The 13674-nt window shown below is 43.9% G+C and overlaps 1 pseudogene across 1 annotated transcript in view; it reads right to left on the bottom strand.

Moving 5' to 3' along the window:
- The window catches only part of LOC309634233 (nucleophosmin pseudogene), a 30589-nt pseudogene extending 18517 nt beyond the window's left edge, over positions 1-12072 (bottom strand). Inside the window, exon 1 of the transcript XR_014249592.1 lies at positions 865-12072. The product of XR_014249592.1 is annotated as a nucleophosmin pseudogene (transcript). The remainder of the gene's footprint in view (positions 1-864) is intronic.
- Positions 12073-13674: the final 1602 nt, after the last annotated feature.

Here is a 13674-nt window from a genome sequence, read left to right on the forward strand (position 1 = left end):
CATCAGAGGAAAACTGCCCTTGAGCCTCAATAGAAAGGGTCTCATCAGCCACTATTAACAATTGACATAGCATGAAACTCCAAAGTGTTAATCCTTGGATACGTGTTTGCCAACTGAAAAGACATACATCACGTTCTCCGGACTACAAGCCATCCATTCCATTAGACCTCAGATTGAGAATTCTTAGGAATTTTCCAAAATTTGCAGACTTTGGAAGTAGTTAGCTTCTTTCCAAGATGACAGAACAAAATTAACTTTCTGGTTCTACAGAATCCTTTTTCTTTCCCTTTGCTTTACCACTCATCTTGCCTATTATTGTACACTGACACCCTCTATTTTCTCAAGACGATTCCCATTATCTTCATCCTATTACTTTTGACCCCCTATGGTCATGAGACTTACCCAATCCATAGGCATGGAATCCCACCAAGCACAGCATATGACCAGTAAACAAGGTATGCGAATAGCCCATGGTCGTGGGATGCACAGCTTGATATCACATAATGCACCTGGAGGCGGCCAGCCTCACAGAATGCTGAAATGCCCTTCTAAAGGCACAACCAATGTACTAGGCACTCTGTAAGAATAGAGTGCCATTCTTCAGGATGCAGTGCATTTGTTAAATCAGAGACCCCCTATAGGTGTGTGTGCCCCAGCAGGAAGGATGGATGGCCTGGGAACCAAGGGGTGGAAGCAGCAGTGGCCCCACTAACCGTCAGTCCCAATGTCCACTGTATAACTCTGTGCTTCCCATCTCTGCACCTCTGGCCTCTGCAGGGTCACACCTGCTCAATCTCATATGAATCTACCAGTATGGGAATATACACTATGGCTTATCAGTTGGACTTCTTGACTGGAACTTACTTGTTTTATAGAAAATTGGTTGATTTTCTCAACTTCTTGATTGTTGTGGTGGTTTCACTGGTATATGTATACGTCAAAACTCATCAAATTGTACATTTTAAACAACTGTACCTCAGTAAAGCTGTAAAAAAATAGAAAATTTGAATAGTTACATGAAATGCCTGATCTCAAATGAAAAAAAAATACTGAGATTTCAATAGAGAGTTTGGTAGAAATATAAAAAGTAGATAGAAAAATCAAGAAATCCTTCATAGAAGAAGTCACCATAGGCATGATTCAAAATTAATAAAGTATATTTTCATATATAACTCCAACTGCTCTCTTTAAAAGTTGGAATAGCTTAAAGAGAAGGCCTCTCCTACTCTTCAAGCCAGGATGGGTTTGAATGTGCAGGTTGGGGCAGGGCTTTAGGAGAGGGGAATTGCTCTGTGTAATAAAGGAGAAGCATTATAATGCTGGGGAAAGGGGAGGCGCCTGGGAGAGAGGAGAGAGGAACCAGGACCAGCAGGGTGGGACACTGCAGGGGTGAATGAAGGAGAGTTGAAAGCCTTTAGGTGCACAGCAACACAAAAGGGACTTTGGGAGAAAAGGAATTGATCAGAGAGGACTTTTAAGTTGTTTACCATGGTGTATGCCATGGGCCTCTCTCCCTTGGGTCACTCCCACACTATCTTTTAAAAAGGCTGCATTGCTTACTAATTCTTTTATATGAAAATGGATTTTTCTGGAAATGTTGAAGGGGACAGGGATGAGTTGTATGTCTGTGTTGATGCAAGGCAAAAACAGATTATGCGGAGAAGCTGGAGTTAAAGACTTCAGCGTAAATCCCTGGAAATGAACAAAAAATTACAGGAGAACTTCAGAGTTTCAAAAGCTGTGGAACTGGTGAGATTCAAGTTGAGATCTCCCAGGGGTAAAGAAGGACCCAGTTAATATCTAGGTTTTAGGCGGAAGAAACAGGAAATAGCATAAGATATATATGTGATATGATGAAAAGATGGAGTAGAGAATAAAAAAGGCCCAGAGAAGGGTAGAGGGATTTAGAAAGCGTCGAGGGACCTGCTAGGCTTAGAGGCTATAGTTCACCTACACTCTTTGTCCCCCCAGCCCCCCAACCACCACCCTAGAGAAACTGAAGATGAGCCCCCAGCAGTAACTGAGTTTTTTTTCCTGTCCCTCTTCCCAGTTTTCTAAATTAAGTTATGTTGGCCCAGAGAGACAACTGAGATGGGAACTCTGAGTAAAGAAGAGAATATCATCTTTGTGGGCAGGGAGGGGCTAAAGTATAGCGTCTAGGGCCTTTATCCAATATCCACAGACCATCTGTTTGGTGTTGTAGTGGGGTCTGGGGAAAAAACCCAATCACGCAATTCAGGGGCCATGGATTGGATTATTAAGAGTTCAGAAAAACTGAAGAAGGAGTCCTCAACACTGGTTCATTAGTCATTCCCCAGCCCCACCCCCCATCCAGGTGTCTTGGCCAAGCCTTTCCTCTGTGTTAGGGCTGATCTGAATAGCAATGCTGAGCCTCTGAAGTTTCTAATCAGATGCTGGAGCCCCAGTGCTGTCCTCATGGAGCAGAACCTCACCGTCTGGAGCAAATCCTATCTGAGATTTTGTCCCCTTCCTCAGGAGAGGTCAATCTACTAACTGAAGAAAATCAACTGTGGATCCCACACAGAAGACCTTTCCGTAAGGTTTTCAAGAAAATAAAAAATATTTTTATCCACTTTATAAATGAATAAAAGAGAAGTAAATTAGAACTCTGTTAATGCAAAGTAGAAAGATTTATTTGTGAATTATGATCTGCCTAAAGAGAGGAGAATAAAAATTGAGGTCAAGCCCCTCATTCCTTTTTTGTTTTGCAGCATCAATGCAGGGAAGAAGAGGAACAAAGAGGGAGCATTTGGTAGGTAAGGTTCTGCCTATTCAGTCCAGAGCTCTCAAGGGTTAACCTTAATCTCTCCTTTCCATAAGACCCAGGTCCACATCCACAGTCTCTAAGGATGTCAGCTGCTAGAGCTCATCCCTCTTAGAAAACAAAGCTCTCAGCAGGGAGAGTCATAGGAAGGAGTCAGAACCAAGAACACTTCTCCAGTTCCCTGCTAGGTCCATCCATGGGAATGGAAGAATGGTGGAATGGGCCTGTGGGTCTTGCCCACTAGGTGGCAGTGTGAGACACAGTGGAAAGGATATCTGGAGGCAGACCTTTTGGGTCCTGATTTGGGACAAATTGTTTAATTTTCCTAAGGCTCAGATTCCTCCTTGAGATACACCTAACCTTCATCCCTCACAGCGTGGTTATGAGGATCAGATGGGATAAAGTGTAAAATGCTATTCCATACTTGAGCCTGTCTATTGTTGTCACTGTTTGACCTTGTGTACTAATGGTTGGGGCTCTTGGAGTCTAGTCTCCCAAGAGCCTCCCCCAGAGGACAGTTTTGCTCAGCCTCCTATAAGATCCTTTGCTCCTACCTTCACCGCATGTAACCAAGTCTCCTGCTTTCCCAGCTTGGAGAGTTTGCCAGAAAGGAGCGCACGTGACGTGGGACCTGCTTACTCTTTGGAAAAGCAGGTATTGATGAAGCTCTTCTCCTTCTTTCCTTCCCCCTCTTCCTAGTACGGCCTCTGTGACTGCAGGGCCCCTGTGCAGCCGAGGTTGACATGAGAGGGTAATCCTATAGGGAAGGGAATGTGAAAGAAATCCCTCACTGAGGAATAAAAGAAGCATCTTGAAGTCAGTGACGTAGGGAACGTGACTCGGGCCAGGCTTGCTGGGCCCTCCTAGCCTCATTCTGCTCCCAGCTGCAGCTTGTACATCCTGTCGTCTGCAGCCATCTGGGCAAGCTTCTTGATGATAACACTTTGCGGCAAGATCCCTGCTGGGAGGATCATGATAGAGTGACTGTAGAAGCTGATCTTCTGATGTCTGGGGAGGTTGAGGAAGCTGCTGCTTCCTCTGTGTCCCTTTGCCTTCCACAGCTCCTCCGCCTGAGCCCTCCCCTCCCTCAGAGGCCTGTCTCTGGGGGACTTGGCAAGCAGGTGCACTGAGGAGGTAGCTTCTCTTCCTCAGCCCTGATCTCCAGGAGCTCCAGGAGATACAAGTCACAAAAAGAGTGCATTTCCAAATTATGGAGCAGAGGGAAAAGGAGGAGGGACACTTCCCAAGCAACTGAGGCAGACTACCAATGAAATCTTCTGGAACTACTTTTTTTTTTTTTTTACTTTATTAAAATACTGAGTTTATTTCACATGTATATTTTTGTCTCCCCACCATTTCCATTTGTCTGACCACCACTACTACTATGTCCTATCATAACATTCTAGACATACTTAAAACCAAGCAAAGGGTGGAGTTCCATCTTTTAAAACTAAACATGCATTTTGGACAACACATTCTTGGCAATGGAACCTGGACAATATTTATCAGACATGGTAGGGAAAGTTCTCACTCTTCATTATAAAAAGGACAGCCAGATATCAACTATTTTCTTTCTTTCTTTCTATCTCTCTCTCTCTCTCTCTATCTATCTATTTATGGCTGCGTTGGGTCTTTGTTGCTGTGCGCGGGCTTTCTCTAGTTGCTGTGAGCATGGGCTACTCTTCATTGCGGTGTGTGCGTTTCTCATTGTGATGGCTTCTCTTGTTGTGGGGCATGGGCTCTAGGCGCACGGGCTTCAGTAGTTGTGGCACGCAGGCTCAGTAGTTATGGCTTGCGGGCTCTAGAGCACAGGCTCAATAGTTGTGGCGCATGGGCTCAGTTGCTCCACAGCATGTGGGATCTTCCCAGACCAGGGCTCGAACCTGTGTCCCCTGCATTGGCAGGCAGATTCTTAATCACTGTACCACCAGGGAAGTCCTTAAACTATTTTCTTAAAGAGACTTCCTCCACTGCCAGAGATCTTGAATAGCCATCTGGAAACAATTCTTCACATAATTGATGAACGTGGCTTCCACTTTGGGAAGGGAACCACCTTTTTCTATACTTGCTTGCATTTTTCCTTTAATGTCTTCTACAGAGCTAGGTCCTTTCCGTGTTTTAGCAGTCTTTTCCTGTTTTTTGAAGGATTCTTGAGCTTTTGATCTTGGTGCTGATGGTTTTGAGTCTTTTCCATTCTGGTTTGATTTTTGTGCATTTTTGGCTGGAGTATCTTGTACAGATTTCTTTACTGGAGCTTTTTCTTCAGCTTCCTCATCATCAAAGTCATCATCATAGTCATCTGCATCATCATCGTCATCTTCATCAGCAGCAAGTTTTACTTTTTTCTGTGGAAACTTGCTACCACTTCCAGGGGCAGAACACTTTCCAGATATACTTAGGAGAGTCACATCCTCCTCCTCTTCATCTTCTGACTCTGCATCTTCCTCCACAGCTACTAAGTGCTGTCCACTAATAATGCACAGGCCCTGAACCACACTTCAACCGTCAGACCACAGGTGGTGTTATTTCAAAGCCCCCAAGGGAAACCATTGGCTGTACAGACATTTTTGACGTTGCCAGTGTTACTTAAATTGGACTGCCTTCATAATTCATCGCCTCTGCTCCAACAATGTGCAATTCATCCTTTGCGCCAGCCCCTAAACTGAGCGTTCTTAAAGATAACTGGTACTCATTTTCATCATTATCCACTTCAAAGTGATAATCTTTGTCAGCCTTTAGTTCACAACCGAAAAGATAGTTCTGGGGCCTCAGGGGGCTCATGTCCATGTCCATTGAATCTTCCATGGGTTGGTGGCATGCACTTAGGTGAGAGAGAAGGCAGACGGAGATAAACGACTACTGTTCCGGAGAACAGCCGCGAAGGATGGAATCACACCAGGGATGGGACTACTTTAGTCTCTTGCAGACACACAGGACACCACAGGCTCCCAAGCCTTGTGGAGCATCATAGACAAACCAGAGCAGCTGCAGTCCTCGGCAGTTCCCAAACCCCAAAACTTGAGGGGACTCTTTGCAGCAGAAGTGGAGCCAGCTCTTCCAGGGTGTCCCCTCTCTGCATGGTGAGTCCCTGGGGCTACTGTCCTGGTCTTGGGTGGCTGACCACCACTAGCATCTCCCTTTGCCTTATTCAGTGGATTCCCTAATGGGCCCAGTCCATATTCAGGCTAAAATATCCCCATTGCAGCCCCAGCCCCAGCCCCCTCTGACCTTGAACCCTGCCCCAATCCCAGCCCCTAACTCAGGCCCACCTTCAACCTCTCTCCCATTCTGTCACCCCAGATAGGGCCTGTGGAGTGTCCTTCTCTGAACCCAAGGATGAAGTACAGTCTCTCATCCCAAAAGAAATTCAACCCCAAGACTGGCACTTATTCCAGAAGCAGCTGGAACTCTTTCGGGTCCAAAGAGCTCAGGAAACCTTTCATCCTCTAGCTCCCAATGTTCCTCAGTGCAACATGGCCTCTCTGTCCTAAGTACCAGGCTCCATCCTTGCTAGAGAATTTCCTATTATCAATGAGATCTGGCGGCAGCTGGAGCACCACCTTTGAAAGAGCTTCATCCAACACTGGGCCCACCTGGCACAGATACAGCCTCAGGGCAAAGTAGCAGGGAATTCTTGGCCAAAGGGCAAACATGAACCTTCACAGACCTCTGTGGTAGGGGCCAAAGTAGCAAGGAAGAATCTAGGCCACATGACGTTGAGGCAATCAGGAAATTTCCATGTGAAGGGACAGGCAAAGTGACCCACAAAGAGTCTGGTGCATAGCCTGAGGAAGAGCCCCCAAATAACCCAGGTATTTAGAAAGCTATCCTGTGAGGAGTCTAGGGTCTGACTCTGAGGAGACAGAAAGTGACCTGGTATGTCACTCAGGGAGCTCAACAGAGAACCTAGACCAGAGGCAACTGGAAAACACCCTAAAGATTCATTTGGACAAGAACTTGGGTAGATGTCTCCAGCAGGAGCCCTGTAGGAGTGTGTGGTTCATGGCTTGTTGCCACCTATACACTGTCCCCTCCTGGGGAGTCTTATGGCCACTTGGAAACTGGAAATTCGGCACCTTCAATGAATCAGGAACACTGCCTGAATACCTTTTGGAAGCTTTCCTTCCTTGATCTAGGCATTAGACAAGCACTAGAAGCCCAGATTATATGGTTTGGGGTACAGCAAAGGTAGAGCTTACCTCTCAAGCTCCTTGAACCCATAAAACCGTTTAGCTGGTAGAGACTCAATCATGGCCCCTTCCTCAGTCCACCTTCCTCTCTCAGCCACCCATGTTTCAGGGATGGCTAAACCAAGGTTGCTTAGCTCTTTGAAAGAAACCCTTAGGCAGGTCAGGAGATAAGCTGATCACAAAAGTTCAGTCCCCATCTTGGATAGTCCTCTCTCGGTTCCTCAGCTGTAAACAAGGAAGGCCAGACAGCCCTGAAATGTTGGTTATCGTTCACACAGGACCTTCAGTCTGAGGAGACCAGACAAACTTTTAAGCTCCTCACACCCATCATCATGGACAAACTGTGGCAGAGTGAGAATGTATGGGGGACAAAAGAGGCAGTCCAGAGTCACTCCAAGTCAAACAATGGCAGGACATGACCCAAGGGGTGAGAGTGGAGTCATGTCCCAACAGCCTCCAGTCACAGAGGAGCAGTACCCCAGAGGCAGAGACCACGGAGGAGAGGGTCTGGAGGCGAGCATCTCCTTTCTACTTTAGGAAAAGGATGTTGGAGATTAATTTAGGGATTCCTTCAAAGGCCAAAAAGTCCAGGGAAGAAGTTCAAGACGACTACAGCTCCTGAGCCACAACTGGAAGATGTTCTGAGAGCCTGTGAGCTGGAAGATGCACAGAAACTAAATGGCTGTCTGAGCGGTCAAGGGGTCCAGTGACCAAGGAATCTCCCTCCCCGCCCTGAGGAGTATTGGTTGCCCAAAATCTGCAATGGCCAAGCCTTAAAGAGCAGCTTGCTCATGGACTGAGGCTCATACTGGAGGTAGAGATGCAGAGCCAGCCTCAGGATTTTCCCATTGAAGTGCTCCTTGCCTCAGAGAGTCCACCTACTCCATTTCCTTAAATCTATAAATCAATTTGAGGAGAGTTGACATCTTAATAATACCATGCCCTTCAATTCACAACACTGTAGATCTCTCCATGTACTTAGACCTTCTTCAATTTCCCTTGGCAATGTTAATTTTCCTTGTACAGCTACTACACATATCTTGATAAATTTTATCCCTATTTCATATTTTTACATGAATGCTATTTTTAAGTTTCCAATTGTTCATTGCTAATATATAGAGATAAAATTTTTGTTTTTTGACCTTATATTCCATACCTTTGTTAAACTTATTAGTTCCAGTGGCTTTTTCTGTAGACTCTTGAGGATTTTCTACATAGACATGTCATCTGTAAATAAGGAAAATTATATGTCTCCCTTTCCAGTCCATGTGCTTTTTATTTTTCTTGCCTTACTGCATTAGCTAGTACCGCCAGTACAATATTGAATAGAAGTGGTATGTGTAGACATCCTTGTCTTGTTCTTGATCTTAGGTTGGAAAGTATTCAGTCTTTCATCACTAAATATGATGCTGGCTGTAGGTTTTGTTGTAGATGGCCTTTATCAGATTGAGGAAGTTCCCTTTTATTCCTGGTTTTCTGAGTTTTTTTTTTTTTTTACCAGGAATGGGTATTATATTTGGTCAAATGCTTTCTCAGCATCTACTGAAATGAACATAGTGTTTTTCTTTTTCAGTTTGTAAATATGGTGAATTATGTTGATTTATTTAATGTGAAACCAACTCCACATTCCTGGTATAAATCATACTTGGTCATGATATATTATCCTTTAATATGTTGTTGGATTAAACTTCCTAAAATTTTCTTTAGAATTTTTGCAAATAAGAGATATTGGTCTGTAGTTTTCTTTCTTGTAATATTTTTGTCTGGTTTTGGTATCATGGTAATGTTGCATTCATAAAATGAGTTGGAAAGTATTCCCTCCTTTTCAATATTTTAAGAGTTTATTTAGAATTCTTTTTTCTTCCTTGTTTGATAGAATTCACCAGGGAAGTCATCTGCACCTGAAGTTTTCTGTGAGAGAAGGTTTTTAACTACAATTCCAATTTCTTTAATAAAAGCTCTTCAAGTTATTTATTTCTTCTTCAGTGACTTCTCGTAATTTGTATATTCATATTTTTTATTCATTTCATCTAAGTTTTTAAAATTTATTGACACAAAGTTGTTCATAATATTCCTTTTAAATATCAGTATAATTAATAGAGGTGTCACCTCTCTTTCCTGATACTGTTAATTGGTTTTTTCTTTTTTTCTAATCAGTCTGGCCAGAAGTTTATCAAGTTAATCTGAAATAACCAGCTTTTGGTTTTACTGATTTATTTAAAATTTTCTGTTTCATTGATTCCTGCTTTGGGTTTAATTTGCTCTTTTTGCTGCAATTTATTGGGATTTTAGCAAGCAACAGAAACAAATGCATGGGTTCACTCCATGTTTATCCAGAAATCAGAGATGTGATTTGAGGGGAACTCAGTCACCCCTCAGTTCCCTGGTCAACTCAGTTTTAGTTCCACTTCATGGCTCTTCCATTTGAATTTATGGAATAGCCATTTGTAGATTCTCCTAGGCCGGAAACCCTAGAGTTATTAGTGTTTAAGAATGTTGGTTCTGGGACTTCCCTGGTGGCGCAGTGGATGAGACTCCGTGCTCCCAATGCAGAGGGCCCGGGTTCAATCCCTGTCAGGGAACTAGATCCCACATGCATGCCGCAACTAACAGTTCGCATGCCACAACTAAGGAGCCTGCGAGCTGCAACTAAGGAGCCTGCCTGAAGCAACGAAGACCCAGCACAACCAATAAATAATTTTTTTTTAAGTTTCAAAATATAAAAAAAATGTTGGTTCTGCAGTTTCACAGACTCAGGATTTACATCCTAAGTCTTCCCCCTTTCTAACCATGAGACCTTGTAGAGTAATTTAATGTCCTTGATCCTCAGCTTCTCAACTGTACAATGGAAATAACAGTATCTTTCCTCATAATGAGATAATCCATGTTAATTAAAACTCTTAGCTCCGTACCTAAAGTGAAGTGCTTAATAAATGTTAGCTATTATTTATTACTATTTTTTCATGACTTTCATCACAAAAATCCATCCTGCCCTAAAACCCCTTTATCATTTAAGGATTTTGTCATGTTAACCCCTCCTGTTACATAAACTCACTTTCCACTGCTCCTCTCAAGAGTGTGGTAGCTAAATGTATAAGCTAGCTTTTGTTTTATAGCAAATCATCCCAAAATTAGTGGCTTAAAATAAACATTTTTTTCCCCTCATGATTCTTTGTGTTGGCTGGGCCATCTAGGCCAACTCAGATACAGCTGGATGATACAGGATGGCTTCACTTATATGTCTGGTGACTGGTTCAGTGTCAGCTGAGACTCAGCCATGATCTCAAGCAGGCTAACTCAGGCTTGTTTGTGTGGTAGTAGGATTCCCAAGAGGAAAAGAGAGGGCAAGCTCTGATGACCAAGCTCCTCCCACCTGAGGACCCAGCAGATATTTTGTGCATGGCTTCACTAATCAATCCATTTTATGTCACTTGATTTCTCCTTGCCTTGTCATTTGTGAGCACTGCTTACTCGTGTTGTCCTCCTAGATTGAAGGTATCTTTGAATGTGACCTTTTATCTTGGCAAAGATAGGATATTGGGCAAAGAACTAAGGAAGAGAAATCTCCAGCTCCGATATGAGGGGGTCCCTGACCTGAAGTCCCTGAGGTCCCTGGATAACCAGCCTAACCCCTCTGGGACTCGGTCCTGCCTTGACTCTGCCAGTTCTCTGAACTCTACTCCTCCCCAACCCAGGCAGAGCCTGAGCCTCCAATCTGTTGACAGCCCTACTCCACCACCAACGCAGGCTCAGCTCTGCCACCTGCGACCGTGCCAGCCTGCGCTTCTTCCTAGTCTGCCCCACTTCCATCTCAGCACAGTCCCCTGACCCAGTGGGAATAGCCGATCCCCAGCTCCGAGCCTCTCCTTTCCTGCTGACTGAGCTCAGAGTTCCCATTGTGATGGTGGGTAAGGGCCAGCCCTGGGGATCCAGGGAGAGCAATCCCCAGCAGTCAAATGGCCTGTGAGCTCACTAAATGCAAGCAGACAGAGAACCAGTGGGAGGAGCTGACGAGTGAAATGATCCTGCAAGCAGAGACCCATCCCTTTGTCTGGCCTGGACGAACTGCACAGGTTTGGTGAGTACGGAGCTAAGGCGCTCTCAGCAGCTCAGCCCTCTACCAGCAACACCATCCCGCACAGGCGCCTGTCTTCTGCCTGGAGGCCCAATGCCTTATCCAAAACCCTGTCTGGGAAGAACAGAAAAAGTCAGTGCATCCTTGGGAACAAGCTGCCGAGGCCCAGTCAGTTTACCTGCTCCAAACTGGCTCAGCTCCACAGCTGATGTGTGACCTGGGTGATTTCTGTTTCTGTGATCCACATGTGATGCTCCAGGAAAAAATGTCTCTAACTATATTTACCAGATTTTGGGGGGGGGGGGCGCGAGGACAAAGTTACATATTTACATAAATCGAACTTATTTAAGTTAGGTAGGACATTTAACTCTCCTTATGTTCCACCTATAAAAATAACATGTGCTCATGATTAGAAAAAAATCCACAGCATACTGAAGAGAATAAACTGAAAAGTTCCCTTCCCCAATAAGCCCCCAGAGAACATGCCCCCGCCCCCAAGCAACCATTGTTAGCATACTTGTATTTATCCTTCTAGAAGTTTTCTACATATGTATAAACATGGATTTGTATACCCTCATTTGACATGTATGAATAGAACATTATAACACATACTTTACTATTTATGTTGTATTGGTGAGTTTTCTCACATGGCTACATGACTAAATCCTTTCAAAACGTAGAGAGTTGGGCTTCCCTGGTGGCGCAGTGGTTGAGAATCTGCCTGCCAATGCAGGGGACACGGGTTCGAGCCCTGGTCTGGGAAGATCCCACATGCCATGGAGCAACTAGGCCCGTGAGCCACAACTACTGAGCCTGCGCGTCTGGAGCCTGTGCTCCGCAACAAGAAAGGCCGCGATAGTGAGAGGCCCGCGCACCACGATGAAGAGTGGCCCCCACTTGCCACAACTAGAGAAAGCCCTCACACAGAAGTGAAGACCCAACACAGTCAAAAATAAATATAAATAAATTAATTAATTTTAAAAAATGTACTTTAAAAAAAAATGGCTAATTGAGGCTCTTCCTTTAAAAAAAACAAAAAAAAAAAAACAAAAACGTAGAGAGTCCATGACTTAAAAGCATGCAATAACCCAAAAACCTATTTTGTAAATAAGCTTTCTGGAACTCATAACACCTTTTCAGAGAAATAATGTTCTAAATCAGGGTCCATAAACTTCTTCTGTAAAGGGCCAGATGGTAAAATCTTCAGCTTTGCATGCCATATTCTGTCACTGGTTCAGCTTTGGGGGCTGTTTGCTTTTGTTTACAATCTTTTAAAAATATAAAGACCAATCTTAGCTCCTAGGTGATACAAAAACAGGCTGTGGGCCAAACTTGGCCTTCAAACTATAGTCTGCTAAGCCCTGTTCTAAATAGCGGTTAGGTTCCCAGCTTAGTGCCCAGAAGCAAAATCCACCCAAAATGTTGCTAAGATACCAAATGAGTCAACATATTTTAAATGGCTTTGTAAACTATAACGTCTATACCACTGTGAAGAATTATTAGACTTCTTCAGTGTTTAGCATGTGGTGATTTTTAAAAATAAAATTAGCTAACACTGAATTAAAAAGTTTTACACATCTTGAACTGCATGAAGAATTAGTGAAGAAACTGAATAGACTTCTCAAGTTATCTACAAGGTAGAAAAAGTAGGAAACCCTGTATTACATCCAACCCTACCGTTTTTGTCAGCACAACATAAACATACATTGACTCAAAGTTGATTGGCCTGTGTGGCTTGAGTTCGTAGGCCAAGTAGCCCCCTCCATCAGAAAACAGAGAGGGTACCGCTGAGTTTTTGCCCCACCCCCTGCCGTCACTGTGGGTACTGGAAAGGCTTTTCTTGTGCTTGTCACTCACAGTCACATGCACTGACCTAAACCTTGAGTCCTCTGTGAGTCCCACTTCCTGGAACCCACAGAGGCAGAGAGGGGGCAGAGAGCAGATCAGAGAGGATGCTGGAGAGTCGTTTGGTGGCTACCCAGATGAGGAACCTTATTTTTAACAATGACCAAAAATCCCTATTATATTTCATTGAGCTTTTTTAATCCTTACAACTTGCCTCTTCTCTGTCACAGAGGTAGAACTTACCTTAATAATTTCACATCATGATTAATTCTATTTTCTTGTAAAAGAAATGCAAAAAAAAAAAAGCTAAATAAATAAAAGAAATGCAGACTACCCTCAAATATCTGGGCTGGAATCAGGAAAGAAGGTGAGAGAGAAAGGGTATTAAAGAGGATCGTGCGTGAGAAAGGGACTGAGCTGGGGACTGTGTGCATGGGCAGTGAAGGCGGTTCCTGGTACATGTGCAACCTCAGGAGGGAAAGCCAGGGGGGCAGGTGGCAAAATGTCAACTGGGTCCTTAAGGTGCGGCACTTTGTGACAGCTCCCTTAGCAAAACGTCCTATAACTTGCTAAAAGAAGTTCTTTTTTAAAAAAAAATTCTGTAATGATAATAATAAAACAAGACCTTCCATACATTGGATTTTAGGGACCCCTTGATTCTCCTGAGTCTGCTTGTCCAGCCAGGTAAGCCAGAGCAGAGTGACAGAGAAAGGGTGTTGATGATGAAAGGCACAATAAAAATATGACCTAAGTTACAGACTATGGAAGAGTTTAGAAAA

Source organism: Balaenoptera borealis (genome assembly GCF_965194805.1).
Source record: "Balaenoptera borealis genome assembly, chromosome: 8".
NCBI classification, from domain to species: Eukaryota; Metazoa; Chordata; class Mammalia; order Artiodactyla; family Balaenopteridae; genus Balaenoptera; species Balaenoptera borealis.